The 17,568-nt window shown below is 39.1% G+C and overlaps 1 long non-coding RNA gene across 1 annotated transcript in view; it reads left to right on the top strand.

The window, feature by feature from the left end:
- Positions 1-5,924: 5,924 nt before the first annotated feature.
- The window catches only part of LOC111750065 (uncharacterized), a 62,551-nt gene continuing 50,907 nt past the window's right edge, over positions 5,925-17,568 (top strand). Inside the window, exon 1 of the long non-coding RNA XR_002785197.2 lies at positions 5,925-8,556. This is a non-coding gene — a long non-coding RNA (uncharacterized LOC111750065). The remainder of the gene's footprint in view (positions 8,557-17,568) is intronic.

The raw sequence follows: 17,568 nt of genomic DNA, 5'->3' as shown, positions 1-17,568 counted from the left end.
GGCCTGGGAGAGAAAGGTAAGATAGAGATATTTACAAGCACCACCTAACTGTTAAAGACCATACTGGTTATAGATTATCCTATGGTTTGAAGTGAAGATAAATTATCTTATTTGCCTAATTTTCTTTGCATTAAAAAAACAGCCATAGTTCAAGATAACAATAAATTAGAGTTCATTTGAAATTGATCCATGTATGTATGAAGACCATAACGTGGGTGTCAGCTTAGCTGTAAATAACAACCGCATAATTATGTAAGTAATTTCCATTCTCAGGAGCACTGTGATTTAGTTAATTGCCAGCATGATGGGGGTGGACCATTCCTGGGAGAAAAGAGAAAGCTTTTTACAAAAAGGCTGAAAATGCTTTCAATTTGTACAAATAAATGGCAACATCACTAAATCGACTTCAGTTTGACTACTTTGTACTCTTGCCTTTTGGAAATCTGCTGAAGGAATGCCACCTATTTGTTTAGTGGGGGAAAGACAGATTAATTAATGGTGTTGATACAGGGAACAAGTCTGGAGAAAAGAAAATTAATTTTCTACCTTATTTCTTACAGCAAAACAAAGTTTTAGATGTTCTAATATTTAAATACAAACAAGTAACTAAATAAATTCACCAAACCATGATGGAATTTTTTTTTTTTTTTTTAGATTTGAAGCAGAGAATGCCTTTCTATGCATGAACCAAACTCAGAATTCATAAAATTAAAAAATCATAAGTTTTAATAATTAAAAATTTCTGCATACCCCCCAAAAGAAAGAAAAAGTGAAGGCATAATGTGAAACGATATGTAACAAGCTGGAAAAAAGAAATTGCATTGTATATCATTATCAAGTTGATTATTTCCTTAATATATAAATACTTCTACAAATCAACAAGAAAAAGAATGAAAAAGACCAGGGATCTACAAGAAAAAGAATAAATAAACCAAAAGCTGTTAAAGACCATTGAAAAATTATTTTGAAGAAAATATAAATGAATTTGAAACATGTGAGAAAATTCCCAATTACATTCATAAATAAGAAAAATACATATTAAAATTATAAGGAGCTCATCTATTAAATTGGAAATTTCCTGGATTTGGGGAACGTAAAGAAAAATAAATTCCCCCAAATTGCTGGTTTAAGTAAAGGCTGTTTTTAAAGGACAATTTCCCAATATATACTTCAATTTTAAATGCATCAATTTAGCAGTTCCTCTTCTAGGAATTTATCCAACTCACATACATCTGCACAAAGGAGTATATTCAAAGATATTCATTGTAGCACTGTTTAATACAGCAGAATATCAGAAACAACCCTTAAGTAAACATCAGTAAGATACTCATTAAAAAAAAAAAAAAACTATGGTGTATCATTACAATGGAATACTATTTGGCCACTAAAAAAACAGAAGAGATAAATCTCAATAAAAAAAATAAGGAATAACTTCCATGACATATTGTTAGCTTAAAAAAAATAAGGTGCTGAACAATATGTATAGTATGTCTTCATTTTCATTTAAAAAGAAATAAAAAGGATGCGTACAGATCCATATATACGTACACACATTTAGTTGTATATGCGTAGACTATCTCTGGGATGACACACAGGAAGTAGATAAAAATGAGCTGTCTCTGGGGTGAGGACTAGGGGCTTACAAGAGATGGTAAGAGGTAGATTTGCTTTTCACCGTACAGTTTTTTTTGTTTGTTTGCTTTGTATTGTTTTACCATTTGTATGCATTTCCTATTCAAAATAAATATACAAATATTTGCAAAAATTAAAAAAAAAAAACAAGTTATACCAGCAAGCACAATCAACCCCATGGCAAAGTCAGCCCAGTATCAAAATTGCTAAAAACTTAGTTTAGGCACCCTTCAAAGAAGGGTGATTTAGACAGAGTCTCACACTTAGCTTTGTTGCAATTCGACAGCAGATTAAAAAAAAAAAAAAGCATTTGGAGCTCTGATGGTGGCACAATGGTTAAGCACTCAGCTGCTAACCCACAAGTGGCTCTGTGGGAGAAAAGACCTGGCAATCTGCTCCTGTAAAGACTTACAGCCTAGGAAACCCTATAGGGCAGTTCTGTTCTGTCCTATTGGGTTGTTGGGTGAAGCTCTACAGCACACAACGTCTTCTGAATAATTAATTACAAAGGAAAATGTGGTAACTTTATAATGCAGAAAACCAGTAGACACCTCATAACCAAATGATCGAAATAAATGTCACTTTTGTTTTCACCATGTTTGCTATTAAATGAAGATTTGCTTTATTAATACAAAAAAAATACGAACTATAAAGCACTAAGAAACAAATATTTAGGCATAGCAAACAGGTGGCAATTCAACATTGATATTATGTATCTCCTGACGTGAGGCTTTGAGAAGGACACAACATCACTTCCGTGATAATATTTCAAATATGCATAATCTCAATCTAATAAGAAAGTATCAAACAAACCTAAATTGAAGGTCATTCTACAAAAATAACTGGCTGGTATCCTTAATTTTTTTTTTTTTGGTATCCTTAAAAACTCTCAAGGTCAGGAAAGACAAAGAAAGATGGAGAAACTGTCATAGATTGTAGGAGGCTAAGGAGACCTGACACATAAATACAATGTTGGGAGCCTGAATTGGATCCTGGGTAGAAAAGGCCTATTTAGTGTGAAAACAAGGGAACCACTAAATAAGATCTATAGGTTAGTTAATAGTGTTGTATTTAGTACAAATAGTACTAATAAAACAAATAATGTGGCCAAGTTGATTCTGACTCATGGCAACCCCATATATTACAGAGTAGAACTGCTCCATAGGTTTTCTTGGTTGTAATTTTATGATAGCAGATCACCAGGTTCTTCTGCGGCTCTGCTGGGTGAGTTTGAACTACCAACCTTTAGGTTAGTAGACAAGCTCAAGCTTTTGCATCACCCAGGGACCTAATAAATAGTATTAATTTCCTGGTTTCAATAATTATGCTACAGACATGTGTCTTAGGCTGGGTTCTCCATAGAAGCAAAACCAGTGAAGCTTGTGTGTGTGTGTGTGTGTGTGTGTGTGTGTGTGTATATAAAACCAGTATATATATATATACATATACATACCAAAAAAAACCCAAACCCATTGTCATCGAGCTGATTCTGACTCATAGTGATCCTATAGGACAGAGTAGAACTGCCCCATATGGTTTCCAAGGAAAGCCTAGTGCATTCGAACTGCCGACCTTTTGGTTAGCAGCTGTAGCTCTTAACCACTACGCCACCAGGGTTTCCATAGACAGAGAGAGAAAAGAGAGAGAGATTTATCTCAAGAAAATGTCGCTGTTGTGGAGGCAGCAAGTCCCAAATCTGCGGGTCAGACATCAGGCTGAAGGCTTCTCCTGACTCATGTGGTTGCAGGAGCTGACAAATCCACAGTTGGCAGTTCAGGTGGTAGGCTGTTGGCTCACAGGACCGTGGAAGGGGGCAAACTCCAAAATCAGCAGGTCAGATGACAGGCAGCTGCTTCACAGGGCTGCATAAGCTGGCAAATTCCAGAATCGGTAGGCTGCTGGCTTAAGTCCCAAGAACGGGAGGTCAGATGATGATGAACTGGGTGCAGCATCCAGAGTAAGAGCAAGATTGGCCACAGTGTCCACATGTATTGGATGTAGGTCACACCTTCAAGGAAACTGCCCTTATATCAGATATTTGAGTAAGGCAGTGACTTCAGTAAGGGTATGACTTGAGTAGTGATGTGACTTGAGGCAAGGGTGTAACTTAAGTAAGTGTGAGGTAGTGAATTACTTAATATGGCCCTTCTAGCTATAGTCATTGATGCCACACAATGATTGGGTGGGACTCTGCTATAGGGTCGCTATGAGTTGGAATCAACTCGATGGCACTGGTTTTTTTTTATGCAAATAAGGTGCTCGTGGCCCACCAACGGGATTGAATAACTTGCTGCTAATGCAAATAAGGCGGATGGAACACTTGTAGGGGTGGGACCATGCAAATAAGGTATATGGAACCCTATCAAGGGGATTGGCCCATTTTGCCATCCTGCTAAGCTTAAAGGGAAACATGGAGAGAGAGAGGAAGGAGTTGTACCTCAGAAGACAGCAAGAGACGTCAGTGAAACAGTAGAAAGAACAATAACGGCATGAGGTGGCAAGAACAAGGAGACTGGCAATGAACAGCTGTGGTGGGGATTACCTACCTAAGGAATGAGAGAGCTGAGTGCCTTGGGACAGGAGACTTGGTGGCAGAGTGAGGTGCCACCAGGCACTTGATGGAGCTAGGCTTGCCGATCCTTGGAGCGAGGGAGCTGAGTGCCTTCGGGCTGAGGCTTACTGACTGAGTGGTGTGCTTCCGACCACTTCTTGGTGGAGCTAAAGAACTTTGTAACACTTGTGCAAACAGGGCAAAGGCTAGGACGAGGGGCCTTGAGGCCAAAGGTCAGAGAGAGGCCTGCCTGCGGGCATGACCAAAAAGAGACTGTCCTGATCAAAGAACTGTATCCTGAACTGTAACCTGTTATTTCCCTAATAAACCACTTAAACTGTAAGTATGTTCATGAGTTCTGAGAGATGTTGCAGCAAATTATGGAACCCAAAAACCGGGGGGATGATTACTGAGGAGAGGGGAAGTAGTTAATGTTAGAGATGATGGAGTGGTACAGCAATTAGGAAAAGTTGGACATTTGGGATATCTTCAGCCTCTGCCTCACAGAAACCAGCTTTGTGCTGATTCTTATAAAAGAAATTATTCATTTAGTGTAAGGCTGTGACTTAAGTCACGCCCTTTAGTAAGGGCGTGACTCAAGATACACCCCACACTAATCCTGAATCATTAACATATAGAAGTCTAGGATTTACAACACATAAAATGGAGGATAGTTATGCAATACCACAAAGGGAAGAATGACACCAGATTACAAAATGGAGGACAATTTACATAATACTGGAAATCATGGCCTGGCCAAGTTGACACATAACATTAACCATCACAACATGTAAGATGTTAACATTTGGTAAAACTGAATAAAGAGTACACAAGAATTCTACTATTTTTACAACTTTTGTGTAAATCTGAAATTATTTCAAAATTTATAAAAGGAGGGGAGGAGAAATGCCACTCCTCACCCCAGGTATTTGGCAACTCAAAGGACTCTAATAATTGGCACAGCAATTTGGTTACTGTTATTGTGGAGAAAACTCAACTTTGGGTATTTCTGGCAAATAGGTTGAGTTCAATTTCAGAAGAGAGATTGTTTAATATTAGAAGACTTATTTCCTCAGGTGATAATTATATTAGACATAGTCCTTTACCAAATAACTACCTGAATCTTGAGGTATATTTATAAGTAAATACTCCCAAGTAAAGACAAAGACTAATCTTGAGAGATAGAACAACCAACAACCCACTGCCTTTGAGTCAATTCCGACTCATAGTGACCCTATGAGAACAAAGTCTATTTTTTCCTTTTGTCTCCAGATTATCATGCTTCCCTTGGACTACACACGGCTAAAATCTCACTACAATTTCAGGCCATTTTATAATCTCCTGAAAGAGCTAGTCCAGGAGAATGAGAGATCAGATTCACAGGCAGCGGAAAATAAAGACTTCTTAGTACTTATCATCTGGGATAAAACACAATATTAAAAGTTGACTTTTTTTTTAGCTCTAGACTGAATTCTTCTACAACCCAGGAGCTTCAAGAAAATAAGCCTATCTGTGACTTAAGACTGTTACCTAATTTGAGAGAGAAAAATACCCACATGAAATGACTTAAGAATTAAATATGGAACAATATATTGTAGCCCCACTTCAATTAAATGGAATCCAGCTAGCCAGAACCTTTAATTAACTTTTTTTTTTTTTTCTAGTTTTCCCTTCTAAGACAGTAATGACTAACAAGAAAACAAGACAGATTTAGGAAAAAAAAAAAAAAAAGGAACTTGCATTGCATAGTATACAGTGTTCAAGGTCAGGCCAGATCTATATCTGTGGACATCAGGCCTTCAACCTCCTCTTCTGTCGCTCTTTCCCTGGCTTGCCCTGCTCAGCCCACGGGACTCCTTGCTCTTTCTCAAATGGCATGGAGAAGGTGCTTGCATCTCAGAACTTCCACACTTGTTCCCTCTTCCTGGGGAGCTCATCCCTCCCTTATTTGCTTTCTGCTTATTTCAGGTCTGTGCTCAAATGTCACCTTCCCTGAGGCCTTTGTCATCCAACGTCAAAGACTGAGCCCCACCGTTACCCTCAGCCTCTAGTCCCCTTGTTGCTGGCAGTTGCTATAAAGTTGGCACCAACTGATGGGGGCTTTATATATATCAGAACAAAACATTGCCCAGGTCCTACACCATCTTCATGATCATTTGGTATGTTTATGTGCGTTATTGCAGCTATTACGTCAGTCTATCTCACTGAGGTTTTTCCTAGTTTTTGTTGGCTTTCTACTTTACCAAACATGATGTTCTTTTCTAGTGATTGGTCTTTCCTCATGACATATCCAATGTCACCAAGCCAAAGTCTTGTCATCTTCACTTCTAAGGAATATTCTGGTTGTAGTTCTTCTAAGACTGATTGATTCATAGTTTTGGCAGTCCACGGTATGCTCAATATTCTTTGGCAACATTTATTTTTCTACATAGCTCTTACCATCATCTAACACTATACTTTTAGCTGTATTTATTTATTTCCTGTCCCCTACTCCTCTAGAATGTGAGCTCATGGAGTAGGAACACAGTCTGTTTTATTCACAGCTGCACCTCCAGAGCCCAGAAAATCCTGACATATACAGTAAAATCTGCAAAAGCCGGAACCTGTGTAAGGCGGAAATGTGTCAGAGAAGGAAAGCTCAAATATTTTCTACTAATAGAAAGCAGTAGAAAAATGTAAGACTGCACCCTATCAAAGGTGGAAAATTTTTCGAGACCTGGAAAAACAAGGCAGTCCCGTCAAGTTCCGGCTCTTACAGGTTTCACTGTAGTAAGTGCTCAGTAACTATTTGTTGAATGAATTGGATGGACTTGCTTCATCATGTATTTACTCCAATATCCTATAAAGCCTGTAATTCATGGCACCCATAAAATAATCTGTTCCTCTCTCAGGGCAATTATTGCATTCTGTCCCATATTTGCATTACTTGTATAAACCCAAAACCCACCATTACTTGTATGTGAGTATTACATTTCCCTATAAGGAAACCCTGGTGGTATAGTGGTTACAAGTTTGGCTTCTAACGAAAAGGTCGGCAGTTCAAATCCACCAGGTGCTCCTTAGAAACCCTATGGGGTAGTTCTATTCTATAGGGTCGCTATGAGTAAGAATCAACTCGACGGCAATGGGTTTGGCTTCGTTTTTTGGGTTGGACTCCAAGGTTTTTTAAGGCAGAACCTATACCCTACTCATCATTAAGGTAACTAGTACATAATAAACATTAAAAAAAAAAAAAGAATATGTTTTACCTTAATGGCCCAGTGCCTTGAAGGATAGGAAGAATAAAAATCCCTAAAATAAGAGTCAATCCATTTCTTACATTTTGTTACCAAGGCAAGAAAATATATTATATCTTAGAAACATTTCAACAAAGAAACAAGTAAAATAGTGTTGTGTTTAGCCCTCATTTCACTGTGAAATCCAGTTAGCTGGTAAATGCTTTTTTTTGAACACTCTGACTTAGCTGCTATAAGGGCTCATTGGAAAAAGAGAAATGAATCTTACTTTCATTAAACCAGGGAAATGAAACATAACATACAAATGCGTGCCAAAGTCATTGAAGATATTCAATTGAAAACAAGAACTAACTTCTCTGGGTACAGAAAAAAATTTTTTTTGCATCATTTGGCATGGTAGTATGTATGTCATTGTGGTCTTTAGCTTCCTGTAAAATTCGTGACTATGTTTGCCCTGATTTCCATTAGGTTTTAGCTCCAAATTTTCAAAATGAATGTGATAGGTGCAATGAACCAGGCTTTAGTGGGCCAAAAAAATGGACAGAGCAAGTAGAGACAGACTAGAGCTTAGAAAAGAGATCACGGGAGAAAGGTAGGTGATGTTTATGGGAGTGCTATGGATTGAATTGTGTCCCCCCTCTCCCCCCGCCCCCCAAAAAATATATTGAAGTCCCAGCCTCTGGTATCTGTGAACATTACCTTGTCTGAAAATAGGATCTTTGAAGATGTTAACCATTTAGGCTAACATGGGGTCATCCTGGAGTAGGGCGGGTCCTACTCCAATTTGACTGTTGTCCTTATGAAAGAGGAGGAGAGACCCAGAGAGACAGAGGGAAGACAGTCACATGAGCACAGAGTTCTGCTGCAGCTGCAAGCCAAGGAGCACACTAAGGCTACCAGAGCTGAAAAAGGCAAGAATGCATCTTCTTCTGCAGTCTTCAAGAGAAGCTGGTCCTGCCAACACCTTGAATTCAGACTACTGGCCTCCAGAACTGTAAGACAGTAATGTCCTGTTCTTATAAGTCACCCAATTTGTGGTACTTTGTTACAGCCGTCCTAGGAACCTAAACCAGGCAATCTAAGAGAAGCAAAAAGGAAGCAACTTGGAGAATGTAGCATCACAAAGTCCAAATGAAGGTAGATGTCTGGGCAAGTGGGTAGAGCTCAGAAGCAAGAAGTGCAAATGTAGCATGCAGGTATAGGACTTTAGTCCCCGGGTGGATTGTTTCAAACTTTAAACTTTATGGCAAGACAAATCCTTAGTCATAAAGTAAATTGATCTGTGTCTTGGTGACCTGCCTCATGCCCTAAGCATGGAGCAATAAGGCAGTTGGGAATTTGGTCATAAAGAGAACAAAGCAAGAGCTGATTTCTTAGCAATTACACCTAAGAGCAGATTTGACTCGATGACTCAAAGCCTATGACTGAGAGGAGTAATTGGCCTCAGTGGGTAAACAAACAAACAAAAAAAAACCAAATCCATTGTGGTCGAGTTGATTTTGACTCATAGCAACCTTATAGGACAAAGTAGAATGCCCCATAGGGCTTCCAAAGCTGTAAACCTTTACAGAAGCAGACTGTTGTGTCTTTCTTCCGCAGAGCTGCTGGTGTTTCAAACTGCTGATCTTTCAGTAAGCATCCAAGGGCTTAACCACTTCGCCACCAGGGCTCCCTTCTCAGTGGATACCAAAAAAAAAAAAAAAATCAAACCATTGCCATCAAGTCGATTCTGAATCATAGCGATCCTATAGGACAGAACAGAACTGCCCCATACGGTTTCCACGGAATGCCTGGTGGATTTGTACTGCTGGCCTTTTTGTTAGCAGCTGTAGCTCTTAACCATTATGCCACCAGGGTTTCCTCTCAGTGGGTAGGAGAGTGTTAATCTAGCAGATAGAGACTGGAAGTCCTCCTCTTGGGAAGAGGTGGGTGGTGTGGAGCAGAGAATCTGACAGACCTTAGTACCACCTTGTCCTTCAAGTAGAGAGGGAGTAGAGAAACCCAAGACAGGAATGGTGGTCTACCCTCCTTGTCCTTGTCAAGGACTGCCAGCTTTCTCACCAGGATAAGTCTTAGGTATAAAGGCAGTTCATTTATGTTGTGTACTAAAGACTTCTGTGACTATTTCTGGGAGAAACAAAATATCCAGCCCTGAACGTTGAAATTCTCTTTCCTAGCATTCGATTTTTTTCATTTTCAATGAGTAGGCATTGGAGCCAATATGGAGAACCCCCTAATTCCGGAAATGAAAGATTTGGGCTGGAATTATTTCCATAGCCTGTGCATTTAGATAATTGTACAAGGCTCTGCTTTATTTAAGCATTGCCCACACAGACTATGTAATGTCATCTGTTATGAGAAAAAAATGCCCCTTCTCCCACACAAGGTGATTACAGAGTTCTAGAAATAAACTCTGTATCAATGTGAGGTTAGAGGAATAAAGGGAAAAGCAAAGTTACTGAGATCAAGAAGAAATATAAGATCTTAGGTATGTAAATTTTTATGGATTAAAAAATGTATAATCGATCATCTTACAGGAAATATTGTAAGGAAATATAGTTATCTTCAGGTGTGAACATAGCGAGGCTCCAGTGTTGATTCAGGATCAATTAATGTGTGAGTGCTAGAGTATATTGAGAATAAAAACACAAGAATAGAGGAGCAAACGAGGGGGCAAAAGTGAAGGAAAACCTGAAAAAACAGAAGGCAGAGAAGCAAACAAAGGGGACAAGGCATGGAGATCCCAGGAGAGTGGACTGAGGGGCCAACACCATAGGCAGCCTACGATGAGGCCATTGCACAAGCCAGAACAATTCTAAGGCTGCAGGTTGGCAGACTGCCCTGAGCAAGGCTGTTGAGTAACCTAAGCTCAGCTCAACTCAACATGTTGCTCACAGCAAACTGCAAACTGTAGATTATTGATATTCTGATATCTGACATTGCAGTACCCCTAAATTGTGTGGGAAACCATCTTCAGGTGCTCAATGACAGTGAACCAAAGTTGCATAGAAAATATGTATTATATCAATGAAAGATATTTTCTGATCAAAAGCAATAAGATTTTATTGAAACCGTTTCTAAATGATTCCTTTATCATTCATTATGCCTGGATTTCTTTCTGTCTTTTACAAGTACCTTACAGGAAATAAGTCCTAAGCAATTATCCATAGGAAATTCTGCCATATTTGCAAGTTCCTTGAAGCAGAAATTGTGTTTTATTCATTTCTTTTATAGTCTCATAATGTCTACTTCAGTCTTGGGTACGTAGAGAAATTTAAGCAAATACTTTTGACTAATTGGCTTTTGTTGTGGAAACCGAAGTCGTGTTGTGTCCAAGTTGTACTGGTCTCAGTTTTCTTCATGAAAGCTAACTCAGGTATTCCCGCTAAACTCAAGGCAGCCCCGCGTTCTTCTTTGATTCATGTATTATCACAATTCCAATTAAAATGTTTCCTTAAAAGGTTTCAAAAGGAATAGATTAGCTCCAGCAAAGTGAATTATTTTGCAATGTAAATTTTCTTAGTTTCTCTTGTTCATTTTAAGAAAGAGAAATCCAAATGCCCAGATACTTAAAAACAAAAAACAAAGTACGCTTCCAAAACTGTAAGGAATTTGTTCTTGTAGTTCTTAAGGCTTTAATCTCATTGCCTCCTCCCATGATCAGCAGAATATTCTGGTTATTCTGTTAGTCCTGTTCTCTGCACCACGAGCCCCCCAACTTTTTGACTCATCTCTTTCATTTGAATATTTGTCCTTTTCTAGTCTCTTTTGTTAATTTAACCAAGAATATTTACTGGTAATCACTGTTATGAATAGAAGTGTGTCCCCAAAAAGATTTGGTGAAGTCCTAAACCCTGGTAACCATGAATGTGACCTTTTTTGGAAATAGAGCCTTTGAAGATGTTATCAGTCAAGTTAAAGTTGAGGTCATACTGGAGTAGGGTGAATCCCAATCCTTTATGAGTCCTTTATAAAAGGAGAAGAGACACAGGCGATAGAAAGACACAGAGGGAAGACAGCCATGTGAGGATGAAGGCAGAGATTGGAGCAACGCATCTACAAACCAAGGGACACCAAGGGTTGCCAGGAACCACTAGAACCTGGAAGAAACAAAAAAGGATCTTTTCCTAGAGTCTTCAGGGAGAACATGGACCTGCGAATGACCTGTATTCGGAATCTCAGTCTCCAGAGTTGAGAGACAATAAATATTCTGTTTTAAGACAGAGTTTACTGTACTTTATTACAGCAGTCCTAGAAAATTAATATAATCAACATGCTTTTTTTTTCATCTATTTTCTACCACGCTTTTTCTTCCCCAAAATTAGTCTTTGGTGTATCATTCTTAACTGTTACTTTACAAAAAAAAAAAAAAAAGTCCTGCTTTTCTCCAAGATTTGGCATACTAAAAGTAGAACCATTAATTTCCTGATTCATGAAGCTGTGTTCTTAAGCCCTATTTCTTTGCAAGAGCAGACATGTTTTGAAACAGTAGCTCCTTGAAATCTCTCTTTATAAGGTAACAAGAGTCAATCGAAGTTTTTCTGTGACTGGTATCTCACTCATTAACTTTACAGGTTTGTTTCTAAAAACCCCTCTACTAATCATCCTTAAAAAAAAAAAAAAAACCATTGAGTCAATTCCAACTCATGGAGACGCCATGTGTTTCAGAGTAGAACTGTGCTCCATAGGGTTTTCAATGGTTGTAATTCATCTGAAGTAGATCAAGCACCACCCAGGGACTCTGATTCCATGTTTACTTGCATATTAAAAGACATATTCACTTAGGGGAAAAAAAGCAATAAGTAAACACAATTCTTAAATTTATCCATGCAAATGGGGCACAAATTGTGAAAGAAATGTGACATCTTGGGCTTGTTCTCATGAAATCATTTGCCTGAACCACAAAAATTGTGGCCTGTCTGGCCAATGATTTCCCAAGTCCATAGGATTGGTTTCACCTCATTTTCTAAAGCCCAATCTCAATGTTATTTTTACAAGCTGAATTATTTCACACATACTAGCAATTATTAGCTTCCATATCCTTAGAATTTAATCCATAATATTTTTTTGAAATTTTGAGTAAAAAATCCATATAACTTGAATGACAGAACATTAATTTTAAATTTTTGGAAGAAACTAATATTTGCTTTTTATAAAACAGTACATTTGATACAATTATGAATTCCCATGAGGTTATTTATAATTAATTCTAAATATATTGTTATTCTTTGAGTCAAATATGCTGCAAGACTTATAAAATTTGCCAGTTCTGAGACAGCTCTACTACTAATAGGTAGAATTTCAATTCATTTGTCATTAACACTGTATATGATGAGGGAAAGGAGAGGTGGGGATGGAAAAACACTAAATAGATAATTGGTAACTTTAGTGAAGGGTAAGGCAGTACACAATACTGGAGAAGCCAGCACAACTCGTACAAGGCAAGGTCATGGAAACTCCATAGACACATCCAAACTCCCTGAGGTACTGAATTTCTGGACTGAGGGCTATAGAGACCATGGTCTCGGGGGAACTTCTAGCTCAACTGGCATAACATAATTTCTAAAGAAAATGTTTTACATTCCACTTTGGTGAGTAACTTCTGGGGTCTTAAAAGCCTGTGAGCGGCCATCTAAGACACTCCACTGGTCCCACCACTTCCGGAGCAAAAGAGAATGAAGAAAACTAAAGACGCAAGTGAAAGATTAGTCCAAAGAACTAATCAACCACAACTGCTGAGGCCTCCACCAGACTGAGTCCAGTACAACTAGATGGTGCCCGGCTACCACCATTGCCTGCTCTGACAGGTATCACAATAGAGGATCCTGGACAGAGCTGGAGAAAAATGTAGAACAAAATTCTAACTCACAGAAAAAGATCAGACTTGCTGGCCTGACAAGACTGGAGAAACCCTAGAGTATGGTCCCTGGACACTCCTGAGGTTTGCCCTTCAGCCAAAGAATAGACAGGTCCATAAAACAAAATGAGACTGTCTTAATCAACTAGTGCTACTAAAAAAAAACTGCTATGGGAGAAATACCACAAGTGGATGACTTTAACAAACAGAAGTTTATTTCTTCACAGTAAAGTAGGCTAAAAGTCCAAATTCAGGGCATCAGCTCCAGGGAAAGGCTTTCTCACTCTGTAGGCTTTTTCATCATTGTTCCACCGGACTAGGAGCTTCTCTGAGCAGGGACCCCAAGTCCAAAGGATGCACTTTGCTCCCGGCATTGCTTTCTTGGCATTATGAGGTTCCCCCCTCTGTACTCTTCCCTTTGCATTTTATCTCTTGAGAGACAAAAGGTAGTGCAGGCCACCCACCAGGGAAGCTCCCTTTAGGTTGGACCAGGAATGTAACCTAGGTAAGGGTGTTACAATCCCACCCTAATCCTCTTTAACATAAAATTTCTATCACAAAATGGAGGACAAACACACAATACTGGAAATCATGGCCCAGCTATACTGATACACACATTTTGAGGGGGACATAATTCAATCAATGACAGAGACTAAAGGGACACACCAGCCCAGCAGCAAGGACTAGAAGGCAGGAGAGGACATGAAAGCTGGTAATAAGGAACCCAAGGTCCAGAAAGGAGAGTGTTGACATGTGGTGGTGGTGTTAACCAATGTCATAAAACAGCATGTGCGCTGTTTAGTAGGAAGTTAGTTTGTTCTGTAAACATTTGTCTAAAGTACAATTAAAAAAAAAAAGTGGCCATCAAAAAATAAAAAAAAGAACTGTGTATGAGATAAACCAATTTTAATAATATAATGAAAGAGGGAGCTTTTTCCAAGTTTATGTTATCATTTTCTCAAAATAGTGTAATATGGTGACTTTGGGTCCAGTCTGAATCTCTTCTCCCATTTTACAAGCTGTGTGATATTAAACTCATTGCTTAACCTCTCTGTGATTCAGTTTCCTCATTTTAAAAACAGGCATGATAATAGTAGTACCTCATAGGGCCATTGTGAGTGTTACGTGAGTTGATAACTGTCCTGTAGAGTAGGCAAAGTGGCACAGTACCTTCCTTGAACTTTATGTTAAATACCCTAACACTTGAACACTCAACCAGCAAAAGCTGTCTTTAATGTTTTACTCCTTTGAAAAACCATCAGGATCTCATTATAGACCTTCCGTCATACTCCTCTTTGTCCTATGAGCAAACAGGGGAACTCACCTTATTTTCCAATGTACGTATATTATTAGTTTTCACTTTAAAAGCACTCTTTCCCCTGTAGATCATAAAGCTATTACTATAAAACAATTCCTGCAATGAATGTGCCTGCGTGGCTGGGGCGGGGGGTGGGGGGAAGGAGTCGGGAGGGGGTGGGATGTGTATCCGGAAAGCTGGGGTATAAAGAAAGTCTGCAATTCCAAAGCCTTAAGGAATAGGGGCTGGATGGTCTCTAACCCCTGACTGGTGAACACTGTCTTCTTTCTTTCCTGTAATATTGTTCTCTCACGTGACATTTTGATTTTAAAATTTAAATCTGTGGTTTTTTTCCCTCACAACTTTAGCTACAAAGGCAAGTAACAATCTTTTTTCCTGAAGTGTTTTCTTAATTTAAAACAGTTTGAAAATAAAGTAAAACCTTTCCCTGAATTAAAAGGAAGGTCTCAATGTACATTATATGTTTTTTTCCAGGTCATTCCTTCTCCACTTCTGTAATTAAATGGGTCAGAGAGCAGTTTTCTTTAACTCTGAACTTGAATTTCCCCTTTCCTGAAAGGGGACGTAGATTTGTTAGAAATCCAATAACTGGCTTTTGCAATGGGGAGAAAGATCTACAGAGCAGACCACAATTTGAGTCTAATTGCTACTTCTCAGACAAGAAGGAAAGAAAATAAAAATGTTTCATAGCACAATCTTCAATGAGGAAAATCCCCTTTGTAAGCCAGCTGTTTCCAGTGTTGGTTATCTAATCATAGTGGCCGAAAACAGAAAGGACAAATTCTTTCATTCCTCCCACCCCCTCAAAGAAATACGTTTCCTCAAAGATTCTCTGAGCCAACAGCTCAGAGTGGTACTTAAAAAACTCTCCAGTGGAGTCAGCAGCAGGGAAGGCAACCAGCTCACAGAAATGTAAATTCCGGAGCTCTAGGCCCAAGTGTTCCTCTGAAGCTCAACCATCATTGAGTAACAAAGAGGAGAAAAGTCCTAAAGTTGTCAGATCCTAAACACATCTCATATGGCATCTGAAAGACAATGCTTACAAATGTTGTAGGGGAAAAACATCACAAAGTGTAGTAAAGCAAAAAGACAATTTTATTTGGCATATATTCAAAAAGACAAAAGTTGAGAAGCAGACAAGTATGTTGCTAGAGCCATGTCTGCCCAAGTCCAAGGAAATAGTACAGAATAAGCAAGAAGGGGAAAACAGATAATCATTTTGCCACAGCCACGTCTGCCCATGTCCAGAGAATATTACAGAATAGGCAAGAATGGGAAAATGGACAAGCATGCTGCCACAGCCATGTCTGCCAGAGTCAAAGAAAGGTTACAGAGTCATCAGTATAAACATTACAAATGGGCAAAACCACTGAAAGCTTCACCTTTTCCCAGAGTGGCTAGAAACTGAGATCTTACATTTTCAATTGTCTTTCTCAAAGATCATTAGTGCAGGTTTCAGCAACCAACAGTCAGGAGGGTCTTCATTGGTCCATCAAATTTTCTGTTCACTAAATGCTAATAGAAAATGATAAGAGTGGAAAATCTTTTGTGTTCTGGCTTATGTGAAAGTTTCCGTAAAAGATTTTTTCCGAGATTATTCTATTGTCTTTAGCTCAGGGCCCAGTTGATGTGAACTTGTGAGTCCTTGTGAGCCCTTGTGAGCCCAGCTCCAGCTGGATCACATTCTCAATGCTCAAGGACAGGGAATAATGACTCCAATACTATTTTCTAAATCACAGATGCTATGCTATGATATGATAGGGAATGAAATGATATATGATCTGATATAATGGAAGCCCTGGTGGCATAGTGGTTAAGTACTACAGCTGCTACCCAAAAGGCTGGCAGTTTGAATCCACCAGGTGCTCTTTGGAAACTATATGGGGCAGTTCTACTCTGTCCTATAGGGTAGCTATGAGTCAGAATCCACTTGACAGCCATTGCTCTCTGGTAGGCAACTACGCACCTCTGGCCATCTCTTCATGATCTGCTTATAAGCCTTCTCCTTTGAGAGTGAAGAGGGAGCCTCTCCTTCTCCTCTGGATTAGCTTTCTCAGTTCAGTAGGTTTGTAACTTAAACTATGAGAACTCACAAGTTTAAACACAAACCTTCCTCCTCATGGCATGAAGAGACATCCAGACTGTTTGGTTTGAGAATGGCTCCCAGTGACAGCCCCGCTACTTCCCTTTGATTCTCCTTACTCTGAAAAAATTCCCTCAGGGGTCCCTGCAACTCTTTCTTAAAATTTGCCTTCTGTCATTTTCTCCTCTCCTGGATAGCCAGGAGTCCCTGGGTGGTGCAGATAGTTAACACGTTCAGCTGCTAACTGAAAAGTTGGAGGTTCAAGTCAACTTGGAAGTGTCTCAGAAGAAAAGCCTAGAATCAACTTCTAAAAAATAGGCCATTGAAAACCCTACGGAGCCCAGTTCTACTCTGACAGACATGGGGTCTCCATGAGTCAGAATAGACTCCACAGCGACTGATAACTGGTGAATCAAACAGACACAAATACATGTGAGAACAGCCATTGCAGACAAGGTTCTGGTTCTCCTCTCAGGTTGTTCCTCAGCCATTGTAAAGTCAGTTGATAAAATTAATAACAGGCAGGAGGAGGTATAACCTAATCCAGAGGTGGATTATATTGAAATTGTTCACTACAGATTAGTAAGTAAACACAAGGAAGCCCGTGCTTACATTGCTTACGGGATCAATGGCCCCTGATGGGGATTGCGAATTTGAAGAGACTTTGATTTTGTAGAGAGATGCTGTGGGGTTGGGAAAGAGACAGATGCCAGCCATACCTAGAAGTAGAATCTTTGATGTGGTGAAAAAATGTAACACTGTTCACTACAGATGACCTGGCAAGCTTACCCTTGCCTGTTGGATAATCTGTCCCTGACCTAGCCCCGTACATGCAATATATATATATAGGTACTCTCAACTTCCTGAATTTGATTTCAAAACCCTTGGGTT

Source organism: Loxodonta africana, chromosome 14 (genome assembly GCF_030014295.1).
Source record: "Loxodonta africana isolate mLoxAfr1 chromosome 14, mLoxAfr1.hap2, whole genome shotgun sequence".
Classification (NCBI taxonomy): domain Eukaryota; kingdom Metazoa; phylum Chordata; class Mammalia; order Proboscidea; family Elephantidae; genus Loxodonta; species Loxodonta africana.
Note: the sequence above shows the minus strand (reverse complement) of the source record. Positions and strands in the feature narration are given on the sequence as shown.